Below are 10,530 nucleotides of genomic sequence, written 5' to 3'. Positions count from 1 at the left end.
CATGAAAAATGCTTCAATAGAGCAACAACACACTGACACACAAACACAATTAAGAGTTAATTGCGTAATCCCTTCACAGACGAAAAACCTGTTACACCATACTGTACCTTTTGCCCCACACAGCAGCTCATCACACACCCATTGTGAAACAGAACCAATACATTCATCACAGCCAATATGTGGCTGTTGTGGTTTAATGCAGTGCTGCATTCCTTGTGATTTGAAATGCCCGAAATAAAAATTGCGGCAGAATAACATCATTGACTGTAGCGGTTTTAACAGAACTCATTATTCAGATTGAGTAGATTTGTCTTGTGCACAGCAAAAATTAAAACACAAATCATTTTAAAAATGTATAAATACTTTGATTTCCATAACGAAAGACATACTTTGTTCTGCCCCCACTATTTGTGTTTGCATTAGACACTAGGTGGTACAAAACGGCATGTGTCATTTGTGTTTTGACCCTCCTCTGTTACCATAGTTAGTTTGTCGCAGTTACTACTTAGTTACTCCTCATCTTTGTTATCCTGAGAAAAGTCTTAGTCTGTAAAAATTGAAGTTTAAAGCATCTGAATCACTTGTGTGGCAAAGCGACTTCGGTTTAATTTCTAAATATTTGAGTTACATATAATTCGCCGATGCTAATCGCGGTTAGCATTTCCCGTTAAGAAACATAGTAAAATTGGCATAGATGCTAGCGGGATCAGAAAGCCTCACGTTAACGGCTACTCATTTGTTTTTTTGTATCGCTAGACGTTGTATATTCATGTACATGATCAGACTGTAAAGTTGTGTTTTTATTTTTTACAGTTTAACAAAAATGAAAGGAAGTATTAAAGATGGATCCTTATCAAAGTCCCTAAACTACTCCTGTATCCTGGGTCTTTATTTCAAGGGACCAACGTCATGTTAGCTATCTGCTAAGCTAACCTAATCCAAAGCAAGAGGAGAATATGCTTACATGAAGTAAGAAGATGAATGTCATAACATTTTTAACACCAAATCCTCTTTAATGCACAGCATCGATAGATACTCTGTGTTGAGTTTAATATATTATTATTATAAAGCTTATGATTACAATAACGCTGTTTACGAAATTCATTGCTGTACCGATATTGTTCAGTCTGTCTGTTTTTTTCCTATCCATTATATTCCCCATGTCTTTATGTGGGCGTCAGCTTCTTTTCTATATTCACCACAGTATATTTTTATGAGTTTATTTTACTCTTAAACTGTTTTAACATGCACATATTCTCCCCGCAGTGCATTATTAATGGAGGCCTATTATGTAAATGTGAATTTATAGAAAAAGAGAAAAAAGGTGCTGTGCATATAAAGTTGCCTTTCTTTGCATGGTCTTGCAGACGTTCAAGTACGCTGATCCACAAACAGCATCTTGCTGTAACTTAAAACGATTTTGCACTGTTTATCTACACATTCATATACCTTATCTGCATTAACTATGCAAAAGAAATGTCCCTTACATGATGCCGGTCGCACCCACCATTGTCAAAAACACAAAAAGGATTTTTCAAAAAGGAGGCCATCTCACAGATTCAGTTGGATGCATGCAGACTGCTGGCAGGCATCTCCTGTCAGTTCAGGCAGTTGCACCGGTGAGGCGGCTCAGTGACCGGGCACTCCTGCAGAAGCTTCATTGAAATCCAACACATCAAACATGCCTGGAAGGCATTTCTTCACCTTCTCCAAGAGCTGGTTCTTTTTCACTTTGTAGAGGAGGAGGATGAGGAGGGGGGGTTGGAAGCTGCATGAGCCTAGTAATTCTTCTGCAAAATTTCAACTTTTGCAGCAGAAATAAGCCGAAATTAAATCCTCAATTTGATCTATTCATCAACCACCTTTCACGCACCTCCCTCGTTCCATATTTCCATTTCCTCTTCGTACTTGGCCTTCACCTTTTGACACACGAGAAAAACATCCAAGCGGAACGATGAAAGACGCACAACAGTTTGTTGTTTTTCAAAACAGGGCAGGAGTCACATATCCAAAAAAGATACCAAGAATGAGACTCAGAGCCTCCTTTGTGAGAAAAGCATTAGCGTCATCTTAAATGCGAGCTCACCCTCGATATTACATAATCCCTTGTCCACGTTTGTTTCCTGCAGTGTGGCGCCGCTGAGCTCCCGTGTTTACTGGAAATGCTTCTAATTGGAAACTGTTCCACTCAGCTCGAAGGGTGAGGTGAAGTTAACGTAGAGAAACCGAGGACTGATCAACTGTTTCACCTCTTAAACTTCAACTTAAATCTTCTCTCGTAACAGCTGGAACCTAAACAGCATAACCCACACACTTCTGGGGGCTAGTTTCTTTTCAAAAATCATATTTTATGTGCAGCTGTTAGAAATCTATTTATTATTTGGCAGACACTTAAAGTCATAGGTGACATTCTTTTTTTCTCATATACAGACAGGTACATTTGGAGCCATTTGGTAAATCAAAGTCTCGTGCTAGGATGTGAAGTGTGGAGGTCGGAGACGGGGTTTGGGCATCGAACCACCAGCCCCGAAGAACTAAGCGACAGCTACATGCAAACAGTCGGCACACAACTACCAACCAGTTTGACTCTTAAAAGTGAGCACAGGGACACCGTTATGTCCTACCATTACTGTACCATGCCAGAAAAACAACATTCAAATCAATTTAGTTTTAATGTATTATTCCAACTAAATTAGAACTCCTTCTTTTACCTATCACAGTCCGTAATGGAGGTTGGATACGGATAGAAAATAAAATGCTTATAATTTAAGTCATGTAGTCATTGGATCAAACGTCGGGTTTTCTTTGACGTCAAATGTTGGTGAACCCAATGTTTCAGCAGTACTCGGCTCAACCAGCTGATTTTTTGGAGTCGAACTAATGCTTCGGGCTCCACGTCTAAAAAGGGCCCCCAATGAAAGCAAATAGATTGAACCTCTTTGAATTCCTCTGTTCATTGTTAGCAATTAAAAGTTAAGTATAATTGATTCCATTTCTATAATTTCCGGGATTGTTTTGTGCAGATTTTGTAACTATTATTGTTCCGTAAAGAAGTGAACAGCACTGGAGGAGTTAGGCTCATACGGTGTGCATGCATATATATACACATATGTATAATCTCATTGCTAGTTTCAGTTAACCGATACTGTTAAGACTCATCTACAATAATATGCATTAAAAAATATATATATATTGGTATTTGATAGTTTGCATTAAGTGCTGTTCATTAGAGGGTGTAGTATCCTTGCACAAATAAAAAAAAAAAAAACTCAAGGGTTTTAAGCGCTGATGCCTTTCTTTAAATAAATTACAGGCCAAAAGCTCAAGACCCAAACTGATTAGACACAGTTGTAATGTTTGTTTTTTTCCCTCTTGCTGAGATCTTGTGTGATGTCCTTTGTGCAGCCCGACATAAGCTAGTTAATTTGGAAAAAGTGCCGTATAAGCAGTTGTAGCCGAGCTGGCATGTGAAGCGTCTGAACTGGACTTAATAATGCTCCTGCAGCAGCGTCCATTCCTGGGCCATTGTCTAACCATCTTGCTGTGACCCAATTTCATCACTACCGAGCTGGATTAATGACAGCCAAACAAAAAGCCGGTGAGTGTGTCCATAATGGCAAGAAGATGGAAGTGGTGGCGGCAATCTTAATCTGTTTTGCTTCTCGAAGCAGTCGCTACCCCGTGTGTGTCTGTGTAATCTTGTTTCCTGACATTTGATACGATAAGATCTTTTTCCCTGATTCTTTATTGTTTATATGTCTTATCTTCCTCCGCTGTCGACTGCAGCCTCGGCAGATGAGGCAAATTGAATTGAAAAAAATAAAAAGAGAAAAGAGATTGAAAAATTTGCACATAATAGGTTTGCTGCCGCGTGTTCCTGCTTTTGTTTGCAGTGCACGGCATGTGGCGCAATATTTAGACCGTTTACGTGATTTGAACGGGTGCAGGCGTGTTATATTGTTCCTGCTAAAAAAAAATCACTAATCATCACTTGTAGGGCTACAACTAACAATTCTTTTCATAATCGATTAATCTGTAGATTATTTTCTCAATAATCGGTAGTTGTTTGGTTCATAAAATGGTGAAAAATGGTGATCGTGTTTCCCAAAAACCTCAAGATGATAAGTTTTGTCAACACACCAAAAATGAAAAGTTCACTGTCACAGAGGAGCAAAGATAGTAGAAAATATTCAAATTTAGGAAGCTGAAATTAGAATTTTGACTTCTTTTCCATAATTTTTTTTCCGATTATCAAAATAGCTGGCGATTCATTTAGTAATTGATTAACTGTTGCAGCTCTAATCACTTGTTTTAAAGAAACTATGGCATTGGCAAAGGAGTTTTGAATTATATATTAAGAGATAGGGTTACTCCTTAATAAAATATATATAACAGTGTATATGTATACTATGCAAAGTCAGGAAAAGAAGAAATATAATGAAATCCCTCTCCCCAGTATATGGACTGATGATTTGTAAAATGTCAGACTCCCAGGCAGAACACAGGAGCAGAGACAAAGTGGTTTTCAAAGGTTCAATGCTGTAATTAGTAACGGGAACATTGGACGTCCAGACAAAGAGATAATCCACTGTTCCGTTAGTGTCTTTTGCAAAGCCCGAAGATTTCAGGTCCAGCGTCCATCAGGCTTTCAACAGAGGGTCCGACGTAGCATTGAGAGCATGTAGATGATCCTGGGCAAAGGCAAGGGTAAAAAGAACACAGTATCCAGGCCGACAGGCAGGTTTTCAGAGTGGCAGAGGAGAAGGGCAACGTGCTTCTACCACCACACAGAAGAAGGAGGATCACGCAGAGTCGAGCCGGATGAAGCAGTTCTTTTAAAACAGCAGGAGAAGAAAGGTGGTGTTGATTAAGTGATGAGGTACAGGTGCATGGCTGCATTGGGGGGGGGGGGGGGCAACTGGAAGCCATGCCCAGCCAGCAACACACACGCACACACACACACACACACATGCACACGCACACGCAGCAGCAGCAAAGAAGCTCTACCAGGAAGCAGAGTAGAGACGATAACAGTAAAACAATGGCAAAAAAAATAAAATCCACAATGCATGTTGAACCCACGTGTTTTGCCCAATTGCTGCTCTGAGGACTATTTCCCATTCATACCCCGGGGCACTTAAAATCTTGTTTCTGATTGGCTGGAATGTTTAAATGAACTTTTGAGTAACCTGACATTTAAAATCGCACACACATGGCGCTAGATATTTGTTGATAGTTCTCGGGTTGAGACAATCCATAATCTTGATTCCAGCCTTATTGGCTTAACAACCATTGACAACAAACGTCCTCCTTTAATATCAAGGGTGTTTTGCATGCAAGTGTAGATGATAAGAAGAGGGACAAGGAGGGACTTCTCGTGGATTGCCCATCTATTAAATCTATTAAAATCATAGAAAAAAAAGTAAGTGCCGTCCTTAATCAAACATTTTGATATTGTCTCATGATATATTTTGTACGTGCACTGGCAGAGGGTGAGTGTGGTACTGTTGCGGCAGCAAAGCTTCAACGGCATTTGCTCTCAATTTATAGAAACGGAAATTATTATTATTGTCATTATTTTCTTTTTACTTGTTTTTCTTTTGCCAAATGCAGACGCATCTTCTCATACTCCACTGTCATGGCAAAAGGCCGGATGCGTCTGTGGCTGATCAGCTGACCAGTGAGCACCACGGTGTATTACACTGATCAAAGCCCCCCTCTCCTGAGAGAGCATCTGCTGAGGGGGGGAGCCAAGTTCAGCTGACAGAAAATATATATATATACTCGGTGAGAGCAATGCAAATTTAATGTGGACACTTCTGATGCATGCATGTCGAGCACCTGCACCACGAGATTAGACGCCGGCCTCAGGAGAAGCCTATATACATATTAAATGTGGAACACCAATATTCCATTTCTTTCCATTCTCCCCAGATAAATTAATGATACACTGAAAGGCTGTGACTTCAACAGGGTATCACACTCAAAACAAATTTTTTTCATAGCCAAATTTTTTTTTTTGGAGACGGAAACATTTTCACCAGAAGTGAATTAGCCATCATTGTTTTTTAATTTTTGAATATTTTATTTAATGCCTGTTATTCAAGCCTTGAAGAACAGATATGTGATTTTGAAGTACTCTCTTTAACCTTTGTCAATTGAATTTGTAGTGGAGGAGGAAATGACACAATATGACCATTATTATATATCATATGCATCATGTACATTATCAAACCAAGTTCATGTGTTAAAATTCCTTTTGTGGAGTTTCTGCTGAAAATGGGATTCTGCTGCGAGGAGCACAGTGTATTATTGTTATGCAAAATGATGATTGCAATGAAATCTTGCAGAATCCCCCCCCAACTCTTTTTAAATACTCAATTTTATTGTGTTGTCATTCACAGTGACAATAAAGATTCTTGAACGCTCCTACTACCGCTGCTGCTTCAACTATGTTTAACCAGCAACTTGCAATAGGACATTATGACAGTTCCTCTCTCAGAAATTAAGCACGAGACAAATAATTTTTTGAATTGCATTTTTTTCCATATATTCGGCCATTTTGAACATTTATTTAGGGATGTTTTTTTCCGACATAGTGAATAAGTGTTGGACTGTCAAACGAGTTCAAGAATAAACTTCATGCTCAAAAAAAGCACACATCTCAATCAATCTCTATGAAAACAAGTTTCTAAATTAGACGATGAGTTACCGCCACAAATGAATTTATCACCAGGTCAACTAACCACTGGCGCCGAGTGAAACTATTCCCAGTGCATTTGTGCTACAGTGAGAAAACAGGCAGAGTAATTGTGCTGCTCCGACGGTCCTCGTGAAAATTCAATATCAATGTGTTCCCATCACTGTATTCCTCCAGAGCACCTGTCAAAAAATTGCTTTGCAGGACTAGCAATGCAGCTCAATATCAACTCAAATCTCCTCTGAGTCCCTCTTAATCCATCGCTATTATTTCTTTGCACCCTTTAAATCCCCGCGAATTGATTCAGTTAAAAAAAAAACTGCATCCATTGTTGTGAATTGTTGTTTAAAATAGCGGAGTTGGAAAAAAATAAAAGACAGAAGGGGAAAAAATGAGACTGAAACACTGACAGGTGACAAATGCCACATCGCCTCCATCTTTTGTGAAACAAACGTGGATACAAATCATTTTCTTAAATCTGCCATGTCGTCTGCGCTTGAATTATGATTGGAGGCGAGTGAGAAGCAAGTTTTTAAATCCCTGTGGAATTGAGGCATTTTGACTAATGACTGAAGTCTGAAAGCCATTTGCAGCCTTTTGACAGAAAATTGATTCCTTGGCTCATAGCTTTTATACCCAACGTTAAATATAGCTTGGTAACAAACTTTCTTTCTCCCCATATTTATGAAATGGCCTTCCCCCAGGGATGGACACAAATGGTTCATGATGTTCCCCAGCTGTTGCTGGTCGAGCTAGAAAGCCATGAACTCTTGCCAGGTTCCCGACTGCAAACACTGCCAGCAATGTTACACTGAGTGCCCAACAAAGCTGCAGGGAGGGAATCGAGGTCCTGAATGCTGTTCTGCTCCACCCACACAGGTGCTCTCTCTTTTTTTTGCGGATTAGACCTCCTGTCAGAACCGACTGTGCGTCGTACGCTGCCTTCAAACTCTCTGAGCTTCAGAGTTATGATGTGGGAAGAGTCACATCCTTGGTATGATTGGCGTTCAAGTGGGTAAGTCGCGAGGACGCGGCTGCTGGGCAAACGGCAACACGGGTGCTTATGTTAACGCTGCTGTCGGAGGCTAGAAACAACGGAGGCTAACGCTTTAGCAAGCTAGAGGGTATGCAAATATCACTTTTTCAATGTTTTTGCAGGTTTTTTGTGAGCTGGCTGAACCCTACAGCCTGGCTCTTAACATCTGGTTCAGATTTCTCTCTGCTTGTGATGTCACAGTTGGACTATTCTGGGGGTAACCCCGCCTGCAATCTGAGAATCTCCACTTCTCTGGTGAAGGGCGCGTGACATTTCCTTCACATTTTGAAATTGGTTGACCAATCACAACGGACTGGGCCAGCTGGCCAATCACGGCAGACTGGGGTTTATCGGGAAGAGGGGGCGGGGCTAAAAGAAATCAAGGTGCTTTAGACGGAGGGTGAAAAGAGGAGCTGCGGGAATGGGCATTATGAGAAAACTGATGCCTTTTCTGAACATTAGAGAGTGTAAAACCTTTTCAAGTGGTAACACAAATTAAAAGTACAAACCTGAATATGAGCATAATATGTGACCTTTAAAGTCATAAATCAAAATGCATCAATAATGCGGAAGGAGTAGTTGTCAAAAGAGATGGCAACATTTTCCTCAGATGTATTATAAAATCTATAAAATAACAATATATGACAGATTAATTCTAATGGCCTCGGCCTTTTCTGAAAATGTCAGCAAACACGTCACAACATGTGAAATGTTTAGAAACTTCAGAGGTACCAGGTTGCAAAAGGGGGGCACGCATATAGAGTCTTCTCGTGAACGCAGCCCCATTGAAGGGCAGCAATATTTCACTTACATACAACATTATCAGTTTACAGATTTACTTTGTAGTAATGTAAACTGAAAGGTGAAAGGCGCCATTTTACAGCAGCTATAAAAAACGCATATGAATCTTATTTGTCGTTTGCTGTACAGCACATACAGTAGATGTGTAACAGTAGTGGTGGGATTTAAGAGTAGCAGTCCTCCTGCGAAAGGAACATACAGCGAGAGAGAGAGAAACGAGGTATCTGCAGCAGGTCAGGTGCAAAAGTCTCGTCCGTCATTACCCGAGTTTCCTGATCCCCGTGTTCAGGGGAGGAGGACGTAACACGATGAACACCAAAACCCATTCACACGTGTCCCTCCGCCGCGTGGAAGCCGCGAATCTTACTGGTCCGTCGCATGTCACACTGCGCGAGATGGGTCTAACAAATTCCTGGTTGTGATCCATGTCAGACTAACCAATATCAATTTTGCAGCACGTCGGATTGTGCCATGAACGCCCTGGAGAATCGGCGTAGTGTGAATAGAAAAATATGGGCCCCGCAGAGACACATCAGAGACAGTAATAGTAAGTGCCAAAAGGGTGTCTTTATGTCATGATGCTGTATTTTAATTGGTTTGTGTGTAGACCTTGGTTGCAGCAGTGTTGCCTTTTTTAAGAATTTTGACAGACTCTTGATTCAGGCTTCATTATGTCTACGAGCGATGCAACGAAACACTCGGTACGGGCCGTGCTATTAAACTGAATTTTAAAAATTTAACACAGTATTTTTTCAATGTGGAATAACATTACCTAGCTCGGCGTATCCCCCTCCAATATACAACCTCTGTGCTGCGGCATTCACAATGGTGAACTGCTGTGTGGGAGAAGAAGCCCACTCACGTTACACTATCATTTGGTTGAAATACGCTCCTTTGTTCTGGAAATTCCTCACGTCGTAAACCCTTACCTCCCCCTAGCTGCTACTCAAACCGGGCATTTAAAACCTGCTGTAAACCTATAGTTTATTCAGCTTATTTTGTAGCTGCTTTACATTTCTCCAATGTTCTGAATGATGGCGACTGAAGTCGGATAATTCATGGAGATTTTATGTACGATTCTTTTTAGGGGCTATGTGTGTCAAATCTCAGCCTCTGGTCTGAGGCAGATTTTCATTCTCAGTGGTATTAAAACAAAAAGAAGAAGAAGAAAATAAAGGACAAAAACCACAGATTAATGAAATTTAGAAAACAACGCTGTCGCTTTAACGTGGAGCGAGTGAGCAAACATCGGAGACGTGAACCACAAGCGGTCCCATCGACTTGATTGGAGTCCACCTGTTGCCACTTCAGGAGATTGGCCCTGATTCAGGACAAAGCAGGAACGGGGGGGGGGGGGGGGGGGAGAGAGAGAGAGAGAGAGAGAGAGAGCCGGCGGCCCGCCGTTTGTTTTTTTTTTATCGCCTGATGTGTGAATTGGTGCTCGGCAAGGTGAAGCATGATTTTGACTGTGTGCAAATTCGGAAACTGACTCCGTGGTATCACCTGTTACGGCCGTCGAGCTCCACGGAAAACGGACGGCCGTCCGACGAATCAGATTCATCAGCGAACTGGGGAAAACATTTAAAGCTTGGTGCTAAATGAAACATGCTCTAATTTACTTCTATATGGATTTTTTTTTTTTTTTTGTTGGATGGTTTTGAATGCAAAGCATCAGTTGGATTAAGTGAGAGGTACAATAAAAACGCCGCTGCCGCATTTCCTCAATCGTATCCTGTGTTAACCTTGGAAAAGAACCCCCAGTAGCAATCTTTGTCTTTCTTCAGGGCTCACTCCCTTCTTGCAACATCCTGGCTTCCATGACAATTATTTCCAATGCTGTCAGGCGACAAGTTGTCAACTAGAACTTATTGTTACAGGAATGCTGAGAGCACACTGTCCCGACCCTGTTAACGTGCAACACGGTGCTTCAAATTAGCGCTAAAGGGCATCATGTGATGCCCTGTGGCTAAAGCTGGGGATTCCGCTGAATCGG

General features: G+C 41.0%; 1 long non-coding RNA gene across 3 annotated transcripts in view; it reads right to left on the bottom strand.

Moving 5' to 3' along the window:
- Window positions 1-4,251: 4,251 nt before the first annotated feature.
- LOC118302301 overlaps window positions 4,252-10,530 on the bottom strand; it is a 104,037-nt gene continuing 97,758 nt past the window's right edge. For all 3 annotated transcript variants that reach the window (XR_007030615.1, XR_007030616.1, XR_007030617.1), the window contains one exon: window positions 4,252-4,832. This is a non-coding gene — a long non-coding RNA (uncharacterized LOC118302301). The remainder of the gene's footprint in view (window positions 4,833-10,530) is intronic.

The sequence above is a fragment of the Scophthalmus maximus genome, chromosome 4, assembly GCF_022379125.1.
Source record: "Scophthalmus maximus strain ysfricsl-2021 chromosome 4, ASM2237912v1, whole genome shotgun sequence".
Lineage (NCBI taxonomy): Eukaryota > Metazoa > Chordata > Actinopteri > Pleuronectiformes > Scophthalmidae > Scophthalmus > Scophthalmus maximus.
The sequence above is the reverse complement of the archived record's forward strand: the minus strand, read 5'-3'. Positions and strand labels throughout refer to the sequence as shown.